The sequence below is a fragment of the Poecilia reticulata genome, linkage group LG1 (assembly GCF_000633615.1).
Source record: "Poecilia reticulata strain Guanapo linkage group LG1, Guppy_female_1.0+MT, whole genome shotgun sequence".
Taxonomy (NCBI): Eukaryota; Metazoa; Chordata; class Actinopteri; order Cyprinodontiformes; family Poeciliidae; genus Poecilia; species Poecilia reticulata.
The window spans coordinates 2,461,579-2,482,915 of NC_024331.1; the positions used below are offsets into that span (position 1 = coordinate 2,461,579).

The window sequence follows — 21,337 nt, forward strand, 5'->3', positions numbered from 1 at the left end:
ATTAATAAACTTTGGAATAAAAAGTTTCTCTGCCAGTAGGTAATCATACATTATCTCTGATATCAAACTACAAAAATGACCGAATGGGGTGGAGTGGAACACTGTGTGTTCTGGAGGGGGGCGGGGCGGGAAATGATTCATTCACATTTTTAAAAAACACAGGAAAATGAGTCGCTCGTTCTAGAACGAGTTGCTCTAGAACGAGTTGCTCTAGAACGCACCTCTCTGGAGCTACAATAACCAGAAATTCAGACCAAAGTATTGCAGTTCTACTTTGTCTCTAGACCAGGGGTGCCCAAAGTCAGCCCTCATCCTGCATGTTTTAGTTCTCTCCCTGGTTTGACACACCTGCATCAAATGATGGCTCATCAGAGGCCTAAGGAGAACATTGACTTGCTGAGGATGTTGTTACAACCACTAGGGAGAGAACTAAAACATGCAGGATGCCGGCCCTCCAGGACCGACTTTGGACACCCCTGATGTAGAGCATAAATGATTTAGATGTGATAAGGAAGGATTTAAAAGCATCATATATACACTTTAATTAATATGTTTTTGATGCAAAGGAGGAAAACAAGTCTTTGTTCTTTCTGAAACACAAGCTGTTCTCATCCCCAGTCGTTTAGAAAAATTAACATGAACACCATCTTTGAGATGCACTAAATCGCTTTCAGTGTGGCTGATGTTTCTTAGCCGTGGCTACTGTATTTAATTTTCTGTTTAGAACAAAACGTGAAACAGACATTGAAGCTAAACAGTTTTCATCTTAGTCTGTTGGTTTGTTGTGACCTGGCTTCTCCTTGGAAAGCGTTATTTGTGTGTGTTGGTTCTCCTTAGAGAAGTCATTAGATCATTTCAAACCAAACAGTTCTGAGGATTCTCTCAGGCTGTGTTTCCATCCTGGTCCTCAGGGACCAGGATTCAAACGATAGCACCTGATTCAAACGATAGCATTAGCTCCTGCATGCCATCCAGTGCTGCAGACGCCTGTTAATCACCCATTTATTCAGAGCAGGTGTGTGGCAGAAGGGAGACATGCAGGGCAGTTTTCCCTGAGGACCGGAACTGAGAAACGCCGCTCTGAGGAAACTTGGCACGATAAGGAGACCAGCGGGGAACGACATGTCATCTAGGGTTTCTCTTGATGATAGGTATGTATTCTCCGTTATTTTCCAGTTTTTAACAATAGTGTAGAAAAACTGGTTCATATAAAGCTTTGCTGGATTTTTAACCCTCAGAGAAAGAGGTTCACGTTTTACCTCACAGGTTCTGTCTGCTTGTTTCGGTCTGAGATAGAAACACTTCAGCTCTCAATATTTATTCATTTGTTCAAATCTCTGTTAATAGTGAGTATACACAAAAACCTGCATGTTTATTTTTTTAGTCCAAACTGCTGGTTTACATTGCTGGAACAATATAAGCCACCAACTATCTAAGGGAAAGTTTCATCCACACTCCGGATGAACAATTTGCTGGTTTCCTGACATTTCGAGGAATACACCGACCTGACCACTTCAGTAGTTGTGTTTCCATTAAAAATGTGCGCAAAACTTTGTCAATATTCCCCTGATATTGGGAAAAAAAATACAATTTTGTAATTGTTGTTATTCCATTAAACAAGAAATGCAATTAAAACCACACATGAATAAGTTTGTTCAGGCAATAAGTCGCTAAAAAACATGTGGTGCCATAATCCTCCTACTACTTCCTGTTGTCGTCTTCTTGGTTTGTGCCAGTAGCAACATCAGGTTGTTGGTCATGTGACTCATGTGATGCAGAAAAAGTGTTTCCATTGTAGTTTTGCAAAATAAACCAATTTTGATATGACAAAAAATCACCTCACCCTAGCACTTAAACTAGAGTTTAAGTGCAAGAGTTTAGTTGTTTTTTTTTTCAAAATTGTCACGTACCAACTAAGTAAATCTATTTTCAAAATGTCAGATTCTGCAATTATAGTCAGCGGAGATGTAGCTACTGACTCTCTTCCACAGGGTAAAAAAATAAATTGTAGAACAAAAACTTTATTATAAAACATTTAGTTTTTTAGCCCCTCAGCATTGAGTCTCTTCTTTCTCAGGACAGTTATATTCTAATTTACTGAGATTTATTTGGTTACTGAACATATCCATTGATATACAAATGGACTTGTTCGGCATTGAAAGTGTTATTAAACGTTACTAGATTGTCGTTTTCTCCTGGGCCCCCCACCGCCTATGGATTACAACTAGCTTTCTGTTTGAACGACGTGTGTTAGCGGGGGAAGAGGATTCTTAGAGACCGTCTCTGGGGTGGGATCTACTTTTGGGGGGGCAAAATGAATCTACGTAGCTGAACATAGACAACACCAGTAGCCTACAAGCTACTTAACAAGCTTAAGGTGCTGTATTGATATGAGCTAGTTATCTTTTAGCTAACATTACCTGCATCCAACAGCTTTACTCAGCTCAGTCGGTTAGTTTGGGGGAAAACTGAAAAGTTCTTTGCGTTTTGCTGGTTTGCTGCCATGATTCTAACGCATCTGCGTGGCTCTGCACAGCAGCAGCAGGTCTCCTTCACTGCCGCACAGGTGTAAACCCAGCGCGAGCGTCGTAGCCTCATGTTGAGTTTGAAGGCGGCTCGGAAAAACAGGTTACCGCGTGTTAATGTGGCGACACTAGACGGAGACTCGGATTTTGTGGAAGTTTAGTTTTAGTAAATTGCTCAACAACGCCACCCTAAGAATATTACCTCTTGTTTAAGGCACACAGGTTCAGTTATGCATGGATTAAAACATCTGAGAGAGTTTCAAAATTCCAGAAAACCATTTATTAAATTATTTAAAATGATTTTTAAAACCAGTTTCCTTTAAGAATGAAACAAAAGAAATCAAGAAAATAGAAGAGCTGCAGCAGCTGAGGTTACCGGCCGGAGGGAGCACTATGGGGACGACATCCACCAAACAGCAAATCAAACAAAACCTTTAACACACCAGACGCAGTGGGAACAACCCAAACTCAAGAATCACAGCACGCAGAAGAGGAAGACACCGTCACCAACACCGGACCTCAGCAACTGCAAAACAAAAGAAAACCAGTTAACCAATATAACAATCTTAAACCTAATAAAAGAAAAACTATATCAGCCCGACTAAATAAACAAAAAGGGCCGTAAATAAAATAAGTAAAGAAATAGAAGTTAATTAACAATAGACGGTACAAATTAAAACATCAGGACCAGGCGTGGCCCGCTTGTCCCGCCACAACAGGAGGTGAAATGGATGCGCCGATGCCACACCCCAAACACGCTTCAATGGGGGCGGATAACGCCGCCGCAGTCCAACTTTAGAATAATTGTACAGAAATCCGGGAGATTAACGTAGACCGAGCGGAGCAAAGCAGAACAGATCCGGGAAACGAACGCAGACTGAGCAGCAATGGTTCAACTGTGGGGAACCTATAAAAAATATTAGTCACCATTTTAAATAAAACTAGAAGAAACTGGAGCTTAGATGAGTGTTAATTTCTTACCTGCTGATCCACAAACATGCACACACACTCGCAGACCGAGGAAGAGAAGGAGCGCAGTGGCGTTTTACCTATGATCACACTTCAGTTTCGATTTTCTGACCAAGATCAGCTAAAGTGCAGGAGAGAGAGAGAGAGAACACCTACTAGTGATGGACCATCTGAATCCAGGCTATGAGGCTTGTACCGAGTAAAAAGGGGGCGTGTCCGATGAAGCCCCGCATCTAGGCTTGTGTCATCTTGCTGAAAACCACGTGACTGGCAACAAACAAGGCCTCGCATTGCACAGGTCACGTGACTGCTTCATTTTGCGTGTCGGTTTCAAAATAAAAGCGCTATGAGCCGTGCTGCATCATGGGTTGTTGTCCTTTTGGTCTCGCATCAGAGCATATTTATCTTCATTGGCCAAAATAAAATGAACATTGACCAACATATTTGATGTGTATTGATGATGGTACTCATCAAAATGTAATGTTTGTTACTGCTTTTATCAATTGTAGATTATGTTGCTTTTTAATAATTATATTTTTGTGATTTTATGATGCAAATCTTTTTGAACTGCATTGTTGCTGAAATGTACTACACAAGTAAACTTGATTAATTGTCTGAAATGGAGTCAGCAATAGGAAAATCTCTGACATCTGGGAATACTTTGAGATGATCACTCACAATAAAATTCTTTTTAGATGACGATAATTAACCCTCCACCTCCCAATTTCTCTCCTTCTGCAAAGTTCCACTATTATTTGTAGTCTGATTGGCAAAGATATATCAGTCTTTCACAGCGGAAACAGATTTAATCCTGTTGCAGAACTAAAATTCAACATGTAGCCAATTATAAGGGATCAGAGTCAATTAGAAATCTAAGAAAAAGCGAATGTCCCAACAGGCACTGGACTCCCAAGACACTAAAACATCAAATGTCTTTATTGTCAAATCAGTCTGACATAAAAGAAATTAGTAATTTTTGGAAGTATGATCCAACTGAGTGACAAGGCTGTTACAGTTTCACCAGCAGATGTCACTGGTGAGCAATGAATGAAGCATCGAGTAATGAACCTTTTTGCAAAGCAAAGGGCTGGAAAGCTTCATTGCTTCATGAGGCTTCATTTGCCCATCACTACCTACCACCAGAATATCAGCGCAACATGCACCAGCCAGCGATTTGTTGCTTTCCGCTGCCAGAGTCCACCGGACGCAAGCCACACAGTGGAAGAACAAAGACACATGCCTGAATGAACGCAGCAGCTCCCTTATATACACCACGCCCACCTTAAGAACCGGAACTTCTCACCTGGAAACTATTTCTGTGGAATTATGTATATTTCTATAACACTACATTAACATTGGATTAAACAGTTTTAACTGCTGATAAAAGTGACAGAGGACACAGATATGGGAAGTGTGGAACAACTAAAAACCAGCAATCAGGCCCGAAACCTGGGAGTAGTGATGGACTCTAACCTGAACCTTCAGAGCCACATTAAGACAGTCACAAAGTCGGCCTTCTATCACCTGAAGAACATCTCTAGGATTAGAGGACTTATGTCTCAGCACGATCTAGAGAAACTCATCCATGCGTTTATCTTTAGCCGCATTGATTACTGCAACAGCGTCTTCACAGGTCTGACTAATAAATCAATCAAACAGCTGCAGCTGATCCAGAACGCTGCTGCTCGGGTTCTCACTAAAACCAGGAAGATAGAGCACATAACACCAGTTTTAAAGTCCCTACACTGGCTCCCTGTAGCTCAGAGAATAGACTTTAAAATACTGATGTTAGTTTATAAATCACTGAACGGTTTGGCATCACAATACCTTAAAGATCTGTTATTACTGTACCAACCGTCTAGACCCCTCAGATCTTCTGGTTCTGGTTCTGCTCTGCATCCCCAGAACCAGAACCAGACGAGGAGAAGCAGCATTCAGTTTCTATGCACCACAGATTTGGAACAAACTTCCAGAAAACTGTAAAACAGCTGAAACACTGGGTGTTTTTAAATCTCAACTTAAAACCCACCTGTTTAGAGTTGCTTATGGCTAAATTAGGGTTAGAGTGCGGGTTTTGACGTCTTCCATGTTTTTATGTCTTTAATGTTTTTAATTTCTTTTTCTTTCTTTTCGACGATTTAATGATGTAATGTTTTTTTTATTTTTTTTATTTTTTTATTATTTTTTTTATTTTTTATCTCTTTCTCTTTCTCACTGTTTATTTCTGTTTTTATTTTAATTATGTAATGCACTTTGAAATGCCTTGCTGCTGAAATGTGCTATACAAATAAAATTTGATTGATTGATTGATTGATTGGAAGCCCCTACTGTATCAAATTCACATAGGAATAAAAGAGTTGGCCACTCAAAGGTAAAAACCCAGTGCATACAGCGTTCATGTTTTTTTTCATCCAGACAGCTTCCCGCGCGCCCCCTGCAATGGCACGGTGCCCCCCTCCCCTTGTAAGGGGGCGCGCCCCAAGTTTTGGAACCTCTGCCTTACAGCAAGGAGGTTCTGGGTTTGAATCCTGGCCTTTCTATGCGTAGTCTGCATGTTCCGTAGTATGCAAAAAGTCGGTTGGAAATAAATAACAGGTTTAGCATCAGATGTAAATCACTTGAGCATATTTTTGTGTTTAAAACTAACAAAAAGCCAGATAAATCACCAGGCAGTTTTTAGATTACAAAGGGAGAGACTTTTTCAGTCTCTTTTTCTTGCTGAGACATTAAATGACACTCCATCTTTAGAAAACCCACTTCAGTCGCTACATTTTATCAACTTATTGTTTGAGGCTGAAAGTTTTTGCTTGTTTGTCCTTGGATGAAGGCAACTCTTCTGTCAATAGCGGCTGATTTTTTTTTTCTTTTTTTGGGAGCTACGCCTCGGTGTGCTGATTTGCTGCATCTGGCAAGATGAATGATCACAGCAATACATTCAGCTCCACTGTCTCAATCCATCAACATTACATGGGAGTAGTAGTGGGAGCTGTACGGCCTGCATCTGGTTCATTTCAAGTTCTAAGAAGAAATTGGAAAAAAAAAAAAGGGCAAACAGATCAGTGAAACAAGAGTGTTTACTGAACATGCTGTCAATGAGATTTAAATATTATGACAGCTAAATGACACTTCAGTTACATTTCAATCATCCAACATTTTAAATGCTAACTCTCAATCTGCGCGAATTCCTTTATGCAGCTGTGAATCGACTAAATAGCTCTACTTTGCTTTTTTTTAATCATGTCATGTTTCCAAGTGCACGGATTTCTATTAGCCACTTTTATGCAGAAACACCCGTAAAACCCCCTTCAGTCTCCTCTCAGGTCCTACTCCACAGTCTTTCACTTTTGCTGCCGTTTATTCCTGAAAATTGGCTCCAGGCGGTGGGAGAGTGCCGGAATAAACAGTAAGGGGCATATGTCCGCCGTTAAAAGAGTAGGAAGCTGCGCGACACTCTCAGGAAACAAGAACAAGACTTTGGAGTCAAGCACCACGACGGAGCTGCAGTTCACACCATTAAGATGGAGGCTTTTTCTAAAAGAAAATCAGCCAGTGATGCAAAATAACACCGGAGCCTTCTGGTATGTCCAATTCAACTCGCAGTTAGGAAGAAATTTGTGGTTGTGTTAGAAAGAAATTAAAAAAGGTGAAATAAATGATTCAAACGCTGCACTCAGCAATTTACTAGAGGGCAGGGATAACAGCAGATCATTTCAAGTCATTCACAGTCACTGAATAATTCTGTGATAATGAAGAGTTGTGATAATGGGTGTTCACGTCAGCGTGCAGAGAGTCTCTCTGATGTTTGTGGTGTTAATGCATTTCCCACAGCAGTGCTTAAGTTTAAAAGTGAAATGACTCCAGACAGGAAAACTACGGCGCCATTAGCAATGTTTCATCGCTGAGTTAAGTTCAGTGGGCTTTCTGGTTCTGCTCAGAGATTCGTTTGAGTGCAGAGCTCAGAACTGGAAACAAAGTCAAATGTTTTGAGGCTTATGAGAAAAATCTCAATTTAACAAGTTTAAAGTTTGAAGTAAAATCTGCTCACAGTTTCAATTATCAGTCACAAAGGTGATGAAAGACGGGAACGAATCCACTTCCTGTTGGACTGATTGGTTGGTTCATTGGTTGATTGATCTGGGATGACTGGAAAAAAAAATTCTGTTCGTCCTTTCAGTGTTATGTAGGATCAACTGTTTTTTTTAGCTCTACCAAGTTATAATGTTATTCCCTCATCAAAAACCTAACTGGAGTGTTATCTTAATTATTTTATGAATGTTTGAGAAATCCTTTAATCTCCAATAGAAACCGTTCAGCTGTGCAAAATGCCTGGGTGGGCCTAGCTCCGCCTTCGAAGACGTAGCTCTTCCTCAGAGCTGCAGTTTACAAGCTTCCCTCTCACACAGGAGCCCTCCCCCACAACTCTCCCACTGAGCTCCTTCAGACTAGTCAGCAGCAATTAGCAAGCATCTACTGAGCTCATTATATAAAATACGTCCATGTGTAACGCAGGTAAAAACGTTGTTTCAGGGTATATAACAATAGATAATATTGTGATGAATTCCTGAAGGCAGAGTGATGGAAAGAGCAGGAGTTTCTTAAAGAGACAGAGGGCCAATTTCATGATGTTGACCACTAGAGTTGGCATACTTACTTGATTGTACTACAAAATGGCACTACGTGCCTGGAAAACACATAATTACTGTTACTAAAGAATTTTCTAATTTAATTATGATCTAGAGTTTGATTTTCTCTTCAGTCCATTCTTTGGTAAAACTGTTGTCACATTTTGAGGGTTTAACTTTATCCAGCTCAGTAAAATCCGTCCGTCCGTCCATCCATCCAAGAGCTGTATCAGTAAATACATTTGCTTGCTTTTAACTAAGCAGTTTTTATAATACAAAGACATCATATATGACACTTTCTCAAAAGCTTTGTGTCATTATTGATTTATTTATTCATCTTCCTTGGTTGTAATATTTTAAAATACTTTTTGAGAAGTAATTCTCCAAGCTCTCTCAGGGTCTTTCAAGGTTTTCCTGACCAAATTGATTGTTTTTCTCTTATTTTCACTCCAGCACTTGACGTTTCTAAAGTTTATTTATGATGCTTGCTTGCAAAGCCACTTAGCTCTTCATCTTCTAAGGCACGACATGGGTTTTATTTATAGGATGATGTTTGTCGCGTCACCAGGCTGTTATAGTCGCAATATTTTGTGTATTTAAAAGACGTTGTGTTTCTTGCTGTGACACCTAAAAGTTTCTGCAGCCCGTACAACGTGTCTGTTCTCGGAGATCACACAGCCTGGCAGAAACAGACACAAACCTGGGTGCAAGCAGGAGGTTTGCATCAGCATGGAGCTTTAAAACAAATTTTACTTGAACTTTGTTCAATGTGGAAAATGTATGACAGAGTATTAGTTTAAAACTTGTTTAATCCAGTGCAGGCAGCTCAGAGAGCTTAGTTTATAAAACGTCAGGCTTCTCTCCGCCAAACAGGAGCTCATGACTTTATAACTACAGCTTCAAAACATCAGCATTACTGTTCTCCACTGCTTTGTAGGAACCTAAGGAACTTAAAAAAAACCCTCATAAAGTTATTATTTCATGTAACTACCAATACTAGTATAAGTCAAGATGTAGCTGATAGTGTAAATTCAGGCTGGAAGACTCCACCCCGTCCTTTCACCCATCAACGTCATGCTCATCTCCGACCTCAGCACTGGTCCTCACCCTGTGCGTCCAATCATCAATCAGGCTCTGCATAAAAGGATCCACACCCAAGCCGTCAGCCGGTTCCCAGCTGCGTTCAACCCACCACCTCCCCTTCTCCACCCACATCCTTCGGCTCTAGGATGGCACCCTTTCCTGACCTCCACCACCCGTGTCGGGCCCCGGGGGAGAGCATCCCTAATCAGTTATCGGGATGTTCATCAAGTTCACATCAAATCTCAGATCAGATCAGCTACCGGGGCCCGAGCGCCAAAGAACTGTTATTCATTCCTGTCATTAAATCTTTTAATTGTTCCTTTTTTTCCGTCTGAGTCTTTCCAGATTGAAATGGTGTTAGTGGTTCAAACTGAAAGTTTGAGGCAGCCCACCAACGGAGCAAGCAGTGTTTGGAGACCAGATTTGTTTATTTATTTAATTATTTTTATTTTTTTAATTTATTTTATTTATTTCGAATGTGATAACAGTATGAAATAACACACATGAACAATAATTGCAAAGAATTATTTGAAGGGATGTGCATAAGACTGATATGGAACTGTCATAAACATGACATGACACCTGTTATAAACATGAAGGAGTGTTTATGAATGTCTATGACTTGTCTTTAAGTGTCATTTGGTAAATAATAGTTTAGTAAATTAATTAAAAGTCCATTAAAGTGTCATTTTCTACCAAATAATGCAAAGTTGCCATTTTTATTGGACTATTAATGTAACTTTCAAAGCAACTTTTCATTAAAAGTGTCATTATTTACAGAATGACACTTCATGACAACAGTCATAAATTGACATAAAGACTTCTTCATGTTCATGTTCATGACAGTGCCATATCAGTCTTATGCACACCCTGTCAAATAAAGTGTTACTAAAGAAGGTTTGGTGAAAGTGAGTGTGATCTGTCTGAGAACATTCCACCATCGCAGTGATGTCGTCATTCCAAGGCGTCGTCTGTGCATCATTCCAGCTCGTATGGGATGATTCTGAAAATCCACATTAAAATGGAAACGTGTGTGCACCAAAATTCTTGCTTTAAAAACTCATTGAAGTTGCATTTACAGTATATCTTTGTTTTATAAGCAAATACTGTTGGGGAAAGAAGTCTCTTATTTAAATGAAAGTATCAGAGTTTGTCCTTATCCTAATCAGCGGCACACAAATGCCTGGAGGCCATCTTCAGATTTCAGACATATTTGTCATAGGAGCTTCAGAAAAACAATTGACTCATTCTTTCATTATTGTTTACTCCTGGTACTCCTGATGTGCATTCCTCAAAATTTAATTAGAACAAAATTAATTCAGCGTTTTAGTCACCGACTGGCTCAGCTCTGCTGTGTGAATTATCAGCACAGGAAGTCATTCCTCCCCATCGCATTATTCCTCTCCATAAGGACTTATTGTATTTACGTTTATAGAAAATACAACACAGTTTTCTCTTTTTGGGATTAATAAAGTGTGATTAGATTTGATTAGGCTGAAAACAAGTTGAAAAGTTGAAACTAAAACAGACACTTCAGTGGCTGAATTGGATTTGATGTGGGTCTTAATATTCGGCGAGGCACATGAACACAGAAAGATGTGAACTTTATTTTTAATGGACTCATCTAAAATCCTATCCATGTTGACATCTTATCTCGTGTTAAAGTGCTATTATTTCTCATAGCCTTTGGCAGATTTCAGCGATCAGTGCATAGATTGCTGACAGAATTCGGCGGTTGAAAAGATAGAAGCGTAATCAAACTGGAGCCACGATAAAAAGACCTTAATGCGCTGTCTGGGAGCGGGAGCACCGATCTGGATGTTGATATGGACAGCTGCATCACTAAATGGTTGGGATTTGTTTTCAGTCAGATATTTGCACTTTGTCACACTTCCACTCCACGAAATGAAATGTTGAGTATTTGACCAAAGTTGGGGGGTTGGGGGGTAGTGACACAAAGGAGTTTTTAGCATCAAGGATAAGCAGAGCTGCATTTTTAATCAGAATGATCAGCTTTGACTGACCCTACCAGCACCAAGAAGGTTACAAGTCCACAACACAGAGAGGATTCCTTGGTATTAAATTAAACATATCTTGGTCTGGATGACAGATATTTATTCTTAGTGGCCAAAATACATTTTTGTTTTCTTTTTGTTGTGCTATTGTTGCTCCTGAAGCTCTGATAAAAGCAGCACACAGATGTTTAACTCCCTCCAAAGAAAATAAGATTTTACTGCAGGGACTTTTTGTGAGGCTGGAACAGCTCAGATATTCTCATTTTAACTTGTGGCGCAAAATATTTAGCAATTTATAAAAGTGAAAATATTTGTCAAGCCAAGATGAAGACTCCAACCTACACACACTTCAGTCAGGTGACGTTTCTCAATCAGGAGTAATGCACAGATGTGAACAAAATGGAGCACAGTTATAGAATGACTATGAAAAGTTAGATGAATTCTAACTTATTTTTTCTGTTTATGTCCAAATTAAAGCTGGCACTGCAGCAGAACCAGAAATGCAGGAGGAGGAGTTTTTGTCAGGATGCTGATCTAAAGTTGAGGTATTTTATGTCCCTTAACTGATCACTGCATGATATTTTGAACAGAGAGTGGAGGTGATGTCAGGTGTTAGTGATTATAATTAGAGATACACAATCCACCTTTTTCACTTCTGATACTGATACCGATATCTGACGTTTAGTATTAACCGATACCATCCAATACAGAAAAACAGCTAAATTAACATAAAATCTTTCTTTTTTTTAAACACAGAGATGGATGTACCGAAATACAAATTTACTTGTTATCTCTGTATCAGAACAGCTCACTTAGACACACCAGTAGCTTCACCAGCTTGGTAAAACATGTAAAAAAAAAAAAAAAAAAACACTAATTTGTTCTGTCAGTTCAGTTAGGAGTGAAAAAGCCAATATAAAATAAATAATGAAGAAAATGAAAGTAACAAAAACAACAGGTTGAAGAACTTGGTGAAACGTACAAATAAATGCAACAAACTTCTTTCAAATGGTTCAAAAAATGCGATTAGGAATTCAAAAAATAATAAATAATAAAGCATTATGCCAACTCAGAGCAAGAAGCGTAGAAGTAAAGTGACTAGATCTGCCCTTATGGATGGGGCACTGATATCTGACCTAGAAGGTTTTTCAGTATCAGGACAATAAAATGATTAATATTGAACCTCTAATTATAACACCATATTACATCCAGCATAATACTGAACAATATTAGAAATTCATGCAATGGCAAATATTTTTAGTTAAATCTTATATTAGCTGCACTAAATCCACATTTTCCTCAGTCATCTGTTTCTGATTTGCCGTGACAAAAGCTTTCAACTCTCTGGAGCATTCTCTGGATGATCTTTTCATTACATGATCTGTTTGTGTTTATGACACAATCAACTGAGTCCTCAGCATGAAATATGAGTTTAAAGTAATGTCACGATGAACCCGCAACCACTTGATTTACAGGGGCAACATGAGATTAAGGAAAGGCGAAGGCAGCGGCACAGTGTGCCACTTTAAGTCTGATCTGAGAAAAGAAATCTGATGCAGTTGACATACAGATGACAAATGTGATTTTATTAAAAGCACTAAATGTGTTTGAACTTCCCATCTACATGAAGAAGGCAGCACAAAGCTCAGAGGAAATCCCACATGTCTTAAACAGGTGACTGCTGCAAGCTTAGGCCACGCCCCTTTGACTCTTTAACCCACCCTGCATGATCTGAAAGGCCTCAAAGTGGAGGTTCATGACTGTGTTCATTTATGGAAGTTAGATCTGAAAGACGTAGTTTGACCTCAAAAGGTTTTGCTACCTTACAGATTTCTTCAGTTTGTACTTCTGGTCCAATGACACGTTTTAATGACAGAAAACGACAATCTGAACAAATGTAAAATTTAGGTTTTCAATTATGACTCAATGCACTAGATTAAAAAAAACTAAACCAACTCGGCCCCTCTGTGAACAAGTTGCCAAACCCCCTGTTTTATATTGTTTATAAACCGTGATCATATTTTTTTAAAGCTTAGATGAACTGCAGTAGAAAAGATAAAAACATTTTTTATAAAAGTTTACATGCTGTAGTTTTAAGTTCTGTGTAAGTTGTAAGATAAGAAAGAGAGAAAAAAGATTTCCATGGGAGAATTTCAAAGCTAAACTCTCTGCTGACCAAAGATAACATGATGACAGACGTCTCCTGTTTGATAGAAATGATTGTGATGTGTCCTAAAACTTTTGGGAACATATTCAGTCGACTGATGAGACAAAAGGGGAACTTTTTTGGAAGGTCTGTGCAACATTAAAATACACAACATTTCAGAAAACTAAGCAAGAATTTCAGAGAACGAACGTCATGCCCACATTCATAGATTGTGTGGGTTTGACATTCTAAGAGTGCTGTGCTCTTTCAGGACCTAAATGATTTGCTATATTTGATGCAACCATGAATAATGCTCTATAGCAGACAATCCTGAAGGAGAATGTTTCAGTTCGTCTTCAAGTGCTCTCCAAGCAAACCATCAAGGACAACTCTGAATGGCTCAGGAAATATAAAATCATGGTTTGGAAGAGGCCTAATCAAAGTTGGAACTTGCATTCAATTGAGATCCTGTGGTGTGACCTTAATCAAACTGTCTGTGTTCGAAGGCAGTCCGACTTGTGCTTACCCCGATTCGCTTTGTCTGCAATCAAAACGTGTTGGATGATCTGAAACATTCAAGTAAAAAAAGAAAAAATCTGTAGGAGGAAACGGAACATTTATATAGTATTGCAGTTTTGGCAATGATAACTTCCATAAAAAAGTTCAGCCAGTAGTTAGTCATATGCTGCCATTGTTTTTGGATCCCTGAATATGTGAAAAGCTAATGAAAAAACCTGTTATTAAGCTTTTATTACAGTATCTGTTGTATACAGGGTTAATTCTGAGCTTGTCGTAAGTTTTCACTAAGATATTTCTTCCTGTGTCCCTGATAAGGTATTTGAAGTGCTGACTGAGAACGAGGAAGCAGATTGAGGTTTGATGCTCAACAGTAATTAAAACAGGAAATACACTTTTCAGCTTGTGAGTGTTATGTTTTATTAAAGGGGAAGTGTTGTGTATTTCGCTGGCACAATCAAGTAACTATGTTTCCTTCAGTTGTTATAAAAATTATATACAGTATATAGGAAATATGACTTAAAATAAATTGACTTCATAATTTAATGCCTTGTAATTTTGCCACTATCTTTTTTAAAAAGCTCCTCTTTTATCCCTTTAACAACATTTCTACCTGTGATGCGCTGAACAGTAGCTCATAAAATGAGCTCAGCTGATTCGCAGTTCCACCAGTTGTTTGCTAATTGCTGCTTGCTAGTTTGAAGGAGCTGTGTGTGGAAACTGCATCTCTGGGGAGGAGCTTCGTTCTTGAAGGCGGAGCAAGGTCCACCCAGGCATTTTGCACAGAAGAATTGTTTGCTACGGGAGATTAACTAATTTCTCAAACACGCATGAAAGAATGAAGGCAACACCTCAAATATGTTTTTGATGAGGGAATAACATTATAACATGATGTAAGTCTTAAAAAAAAGTCAATTTAGCATAATACTACCCCTTTTAAAATACTCTGAGTCATACAATTGTTTTCTGACTGAGATAACTTTTACTCTAAGAGAGTAAGTTTTTACCTCAGTCTAATTCTTATTAACAAATAAAATACTTTTTTTCAAGTGTTTTGAGGTCACACACATACATAATAAAGATATATTAGACCAAATGCATTCTTGAACATTACAAGTGTCTTGTCTTGAGGATCTTTTACCACCTTTTTGGTTTTCAAGACAACTAAGCTGACAAAGAAGCAAATAATGAATTTAATTGTTTCTCCTGGACCCTCTTCTATGTCACTCTTGCTTTTTATCATTCAGTTAAACATTTCTAGAGCTTCTCACATGAGTAACGTTTGAGAATTTGAGTTAGATGACTACTTTTATTGAGAGCTCACACTGCACGAGTCAGTGAGGTTGTTACAGTAGATCAGTTTTTTCTCAGCCGCTCCATGTTCCAGGAAGTGTGTTTTCCGCCGTGGCACAGACATGTTTGTTTTCAAAATTGTCTGTTGAGCTAAGTGATGCAGATTAAAGTTAATAAGAAAATATGGAATATTTTTACAGTGTTTAAGATAAATCTCCCTGAAGAAAGGCCCATTCTGTCCATCCCATGGTGACTGGTATTGAACATCAAAGTAAAATCCAATTAGATACTGTCTTAAATTACATGCCACCGCTCTCCTCCTCACCCCCTCTCCTTTAATTCACAGCTCCTCTGCTCTGATTCTGAAGCAGTTCCCCCATGTTACACTTAAGTTCCTGATTAGCTAAAGTTAAAGTTTTACTGGTTCTTCTAACTCTAATTACTTTGGAAATACGTGAATTTTGCTATTGCTACATACAGGGGTTAAAAAAACTATTCTTAAAAAAAGATACATATGTAACACAGATACAACAGACACATGGAAAAAGTGTATTGACAAACAAATAGTTTCACAGAAAAAAATCTTAATTTGTCTTGAAATGCAAGTCTATTTCAATTAGTTAGAATTCATGGAAACATTCATTTTATTTTTTCAAATGTTAAACTTATGACATTTAACTTTATTACACAAAAGTTGATATATTTAAAGTGTTTAACTCTGCTTAGTGTGGTTAAAATGGCTTGCAAATTCTTGTTTGAAAATTAGAATACTACACAAGATCAATGAAACAGAACAAGTTTATCAATTTAATTAATACCAAATTCAATGTTATGACCACATTATGTTTTACATAGTCATGGAAAGACTGTCAACATGACAGTATGACGAGCTGATACTGATGTTCTCTGAGAGCTGGGTAAGTCACAAAGACTTACCCAACGTGTGTGGGAAATGTGTGTAATGTTAAATATCGCAAAGCATGTTTTATTTCGGACACTGGCTAAAATTTCCAAAAGCAGTTGGCATTGTTGTATATCCATCATTGTTTTTGATTATATTACTTTTGGAGTTTATATCTGCTGTTTACCATAAAGTGTTTACTATGCTTTCATTCTTAAAAGTCTAGCTAGGGACAAAACTTCCAGACTGGTTTTGGTTAGAAATCTGTAGTCACAAATTTTTTTGTTAAACAAATTAAACATTTCCTACATTAGTCTGTTAAATAACCAAAATACAATAAAACAAAGCTAGTTTAACATAATCTTCTGATTATCCATTATATGTGGATTTTCAGTGAGGTCATAATCATCAAAATGAACAGAAATAAACACTTGAAATGTGTGAACCTTTAAACTTCATCTTTTGCACACAATTTGTGAAATTAATAATCATTTAGATAATATTCCAGTTTATTCAGATGCACTTTTAATAACCAACACTCATCATTCATTCTCTCATCGATCATTTTGTGTTATTGCTACACTTTTCAAATGGTTTGTTAAAGTCAGCCTGTAGCAACACCGCCCAGCTTTAAGCTCCTCAGGACAGACTGACAGCATGGAGAGATATCTGTAGCCCTGGCCAAAGGTTGATGCATTATGCTTTATGTGAGCGATAATGTAAGGCGGAATAATTCTTTGAGCTGTCATTCTATATGTTCATTGTAGCCTGACCTTGGTATCTGGTTAGTGCCCCTTTAAACGTCTCTTATAGCTCATAATAGAATGACACCGACATTATCTGAGGTTCTGACTCATCTCTGTTCATCGGCACTGAACTGAAATTAAGGTAAAAACAGCTGAAGACGAACCATTACTACTAGAAACTTTGTCCAAGTCTTTTATTATTTACTTTATTTGTGTATCATGTACAGCAGGTCACAATCTAAATTATATTCAGTAATTAATTCATTAACCTTGACACTGTAAACTGTTAATAAGCGAATTACTTTACTCCCCATTCATTCTCAAAGCTGCTTTGCACACATTAAAGAGACAGCAGAAACAGATCAGTTTTTCTAAAGAGTAAATATAGTTTATAGCTCCAAAACCAAAAATAAAACATTTGTATTTCTTTATTTTATAAATGATAATTTCTGTTGTTTTTTACGGCAGATAGGTAATATTAAGCTACATTTTTAAGATAAAATTGAGGATTAGAAGCCACCACCCTCCGAAAGCACCAGCTTGACGATGTGTCGCTTGAAAACACAAGGTCAGAAAGCTGTTTTTAAAAAAAAAAAAAACAGAAAACATATTCTTGTTTCACCCACCAGGAATAGTGTCATTTATTTACATTGAAGAACAAGATTAAATCTGCTGTTACACCTTGAGAACTACAACCGGTCTCTTCTTCTGCCACAGCAGATGATTAAAAAAGTGTTAGCAACATTTTTGCGTGCAAACAGATTGCAACAGAAGGAACATGTTGACTTTAATGAATGACACAAGATTTAAGGCAGCCATGTTGACAGAGAGCTCTGGCAGTTAGCAGCCTGATCCTGTTTGTGTTGGTTGAAGGAAAACAAAGTTTCTTATGTAAGAAAACATGTTGGTTTACAGTCTTTACATGTAATTTGTGTAAAAAAAAAAAACATCAGCTGTCAACCACAGATTAGCAGCTGCACAACTTTTTCTTTTTTTCCCAGTGCTTGAGTCAAATCAGTCAGAGAAAAGTGAGATTTCCAGCTATTTCCATTCACATTCCAGTCACATAGTTTTACACAGCTGAGCAGTAGAAAGTATTCTGCTGACACAGTTGTTGGGGTAAAACGGGAAGGGATGACAATTTACATAAAAAATAAAATAACAAAACAGAAAAAAAGAAATTGTTCACATGAATACCAGAATTAGTTTTTATATTATTATTCAAATTTTTGTAATAAATCACAGGCCAGATAAAAATGTGCAGACCAACTGAGCTCCCCGCAGAGCGCTTTGGACCGATTAGCGCGCCGCTCCATTAGAGTTTCCAGCTACTTTTCCATGTAGACGTCTCCTCTTATGCTGCCTCCGCCTCACTGAGCAAATTGCCATAAAAATGTCATTTAATAAACTGACATTCGAGTCTGAGTCTTTGCTATAACTGTTCTTTTTCTCAGGTGGCCATTGTGTTGTGCAGTCATGGCCGAAATCCGTGTTCCTCACGTAACGTCATCACTTTTGGCAACGTTCAGCTGCAAAGTCGAATGCTTTGTGCTCAGTTTCTTTCTTTGGCGCTTCTCTCCACGTTTCTTAGGCATGGAAATAAAATAAACCATTGTGAGCAATTGAAATGGTAAAATTGTAAAAGACCTTAAAGCAAAGACATAAAAACCCTCCAGAAAGTTTGATCTACTGCTAAAATCTGACATGCTAACATCCTTCATCATTGGATTAATGTGCTTAGGCATGTGACCTTCACCAAGGTCATCATAAAATGATAAACGGTCCAGTCGTGATTTAGAGATGCATCTTGAATTTCAATTTAGACTAACCAACGGGCATTTAAAGGGGAAGGACTTCAATAGCAATAAGTCTCTTAAACCAAGGTTCTTCTCTGTGGTTCTCTAAATTCAAAGACAAATAAAAATAAATTACGGAGTGCATCGTCAAGGAGACAGACTGGTACATAACCTGGTTGATCAAAGTAATTTATCAGTTTCTTTCTTTCTTTCTTTCTTTTTTCTTTCTTTCTTTCTTTCTTTTTTTTTAAAGACTTGATTACCTCAAGATATCTGAAGTTATAATGGACATCAAAACATCATGTGAAATATGCTGAGAGCTTTTTTAACAAAACAGCTGGATCCTGAACATCTGGAGACAATGAAATGTTTCAAAACACAACATAGAATAAGAGTATTTAGAGTATTTAGAGTATTTATTCAGTATGATTTTAAACCGGTCTTCAAAATGATTTCAATAAGATTTTAAAGGTCCATTCTGTTTTTATTAACTTACCTGATCATTAATACGCAAACCAAATACACATGAATTAATTTGTCTTTATGCGTCAGGCTGTGCAGTGTGCATAAAATGAAACGTCTTACCACCACATACGCTGTAACATTGACACACCTTGTAATTAAATTCTACATAAATAGTTAAGGATTGATGCAGTCATGTTAGGCTAAAACAACTCAGCACAATTCCACTGGGAATCACACAAATATGTCTGTGGCTATTAAAGCATTTTAAAAGAAGAAGCTATTTTGCATGCATGCAGATTCGTCATTGAATGGAAATGAGAGCAGCAGGACGGCAAATAAGAAGTGAGTGAGAAAATAGAAATTGGATAAAAGAGCCACTTGCACACACATTTCCAGAGTATTGGTTTGGATATCCGTTTGTGTTCATCTTTATTTGTGGTTTTGGTATATTTTTATGCATCTACAGCTTAGAAGAACGTGGTCGTGTATAATCCTTGGAATTTATTTTGTTTTGGTCTCCAACATTGCATGCTGTCGTCCCTGGCAGCATGTCCTATATTTTCTGCCTTTCCGTGAGTTCACGTCTTAGATGTCTTCTTTCTATTTATTCAGAAAATCAGCTCCAGTGAAACTGAGAAACACCCCGTGAGACGTCATGGGGACAGCTTTCACCGTGGAAGTCTGCGGCATCAACCTGCTGGGAGACGGGATGATTCTGCGAAGTGACGGCGTAACGTGTCATTCCTTTAACCATCGGGGGGTTCTATAGAAAACAATGCAAACACTCAAAGATGAGGTGTAGTGAGCCAATCTTTTCATCTAGCAGGTTTCGCAACTATGACTGCTGGAGCTCTGGGAGTATTTGTATTGTGTTGAAGATGCAGTTGTTTTGTAGATCAAAGGGAAAAAAAACTGTCTGCATTACACACCAGAACTCTGGCAGACTTTTCCTTAATTCTGCCTCCTGTGGCCGAGGTGGTTAAGAGTTACACTATGCAGTGAAAATGATTCAAATCCACTCAAAGATGTAACTCACTCTGAGGACAATAAAGACGAGTCTAGCTTTTAGTCGCCATGGAGCTTCAGACTCCTTATGAATATAGAAATGCTTGCTTGACGTTTCATATGTGGTAAAGAAAACAGGACATGCTAAGCCGTATTGGCATGGGATTAGTTTTACTTTGGAACAGTCATGCTGTTTGTAATAACTGCAGAGATTGTCTGTTGTTGATCCCGTGCGAATCAAACATGTCAGTAATTTGTAAAGTAAAAATTATCCTGCAATTTCCTACTAGCGATGCACGATATTATCGGCATGGTATCAGTGTCGACCAATATTGGTTGTAAGATTTAATCAGCCATTCCGTCAAAATAACTCACAGATAGAAAAGATGTTGTTCTTAAATGACAAACCAGCGACAATGATGCCTGCAGCACAGCACAACGTCATGACATCACACGCGCCAAACTAAATCTGATCACGGCTGGAGAGCAGAACCAAGTGAAAACGTCAGCGGTGTCAAAGTTTTTTGAAGTGTCAGAAACTGAAAGCAGACCTGCTGTTTGCAATGACTGATCAGCATTGGTGATGCCAGGAGGAGCAACAACAAAGTCCTACAAGACTTTGAACTTTAACCATCTCAAGATCCACCATTACGATGAGTTCATGGTGGCCAAAAGAGAAAGCAAGAGAGCGGCTAACTGCAAAAAAGAAAAGAAACCTCACCAGCAGTACATTTTACAAGCTTTTGATATATACTGTATCGGTATCGGTTATTGGCCAGATGAGTTTTAGTATACCGTCATATGGGATATCAGCCAAAAATTTAACAAAGTGCATTTCTATTACCTTCTATGTTTTGCTGAACTCTGAGGTCCTGTCATAATACTTATCCAAAGCAAATAGGCATCTCTGTGATTTGTACAGAAATGGGCGGGATCCGAAACGTAATCAGGCGGTTTTTGTTTTCCATTAGAGTGCATTGAAAACCTTTTGGGTCCCAGACCAGCAAAACCTTACCGACGTACAGCAGCGAAATGAAAAGACTACGAAAAGAAAAGGCTGTATAGAAGGAGAAAAGCCAGATACAAATCGTGGCTCACATCATGCATCGTACCATACAGTCAGAATCATTTTTCTTCCGTTCATAGCCTCCTGGTATACAACTGCATCACTGAAAGCGCCACATCTTCAGCCTGAAATTTACATGAAAGATCTCCAGCAATGAAAAAGTTGGATCCTCCATCACTAACAATTTAA

At 38.2% G+C, this 21,337-nt stretch overlaps 1 long non-coding RNA gene across 1 annotated transcript; it reads left to right on the forward strand.

Moving 5' to 3' along the window:
- The first annotated feature begins 712 nt into the window (after positions 1-712).
- On the forward strand, positions 713-19,872 carry LOC103461654 (uncharacterized). Its single transcript, XR_533165.2, has 2 exons — positions 713-1,151; positions 19,690-19,872. It is a non-coding gene; the product is annotated as an uncharacterized LOC103461654 (long non-coding RNA).
- Positions 19,873-21,337: the final 1,465 nt, after the last annotated feature.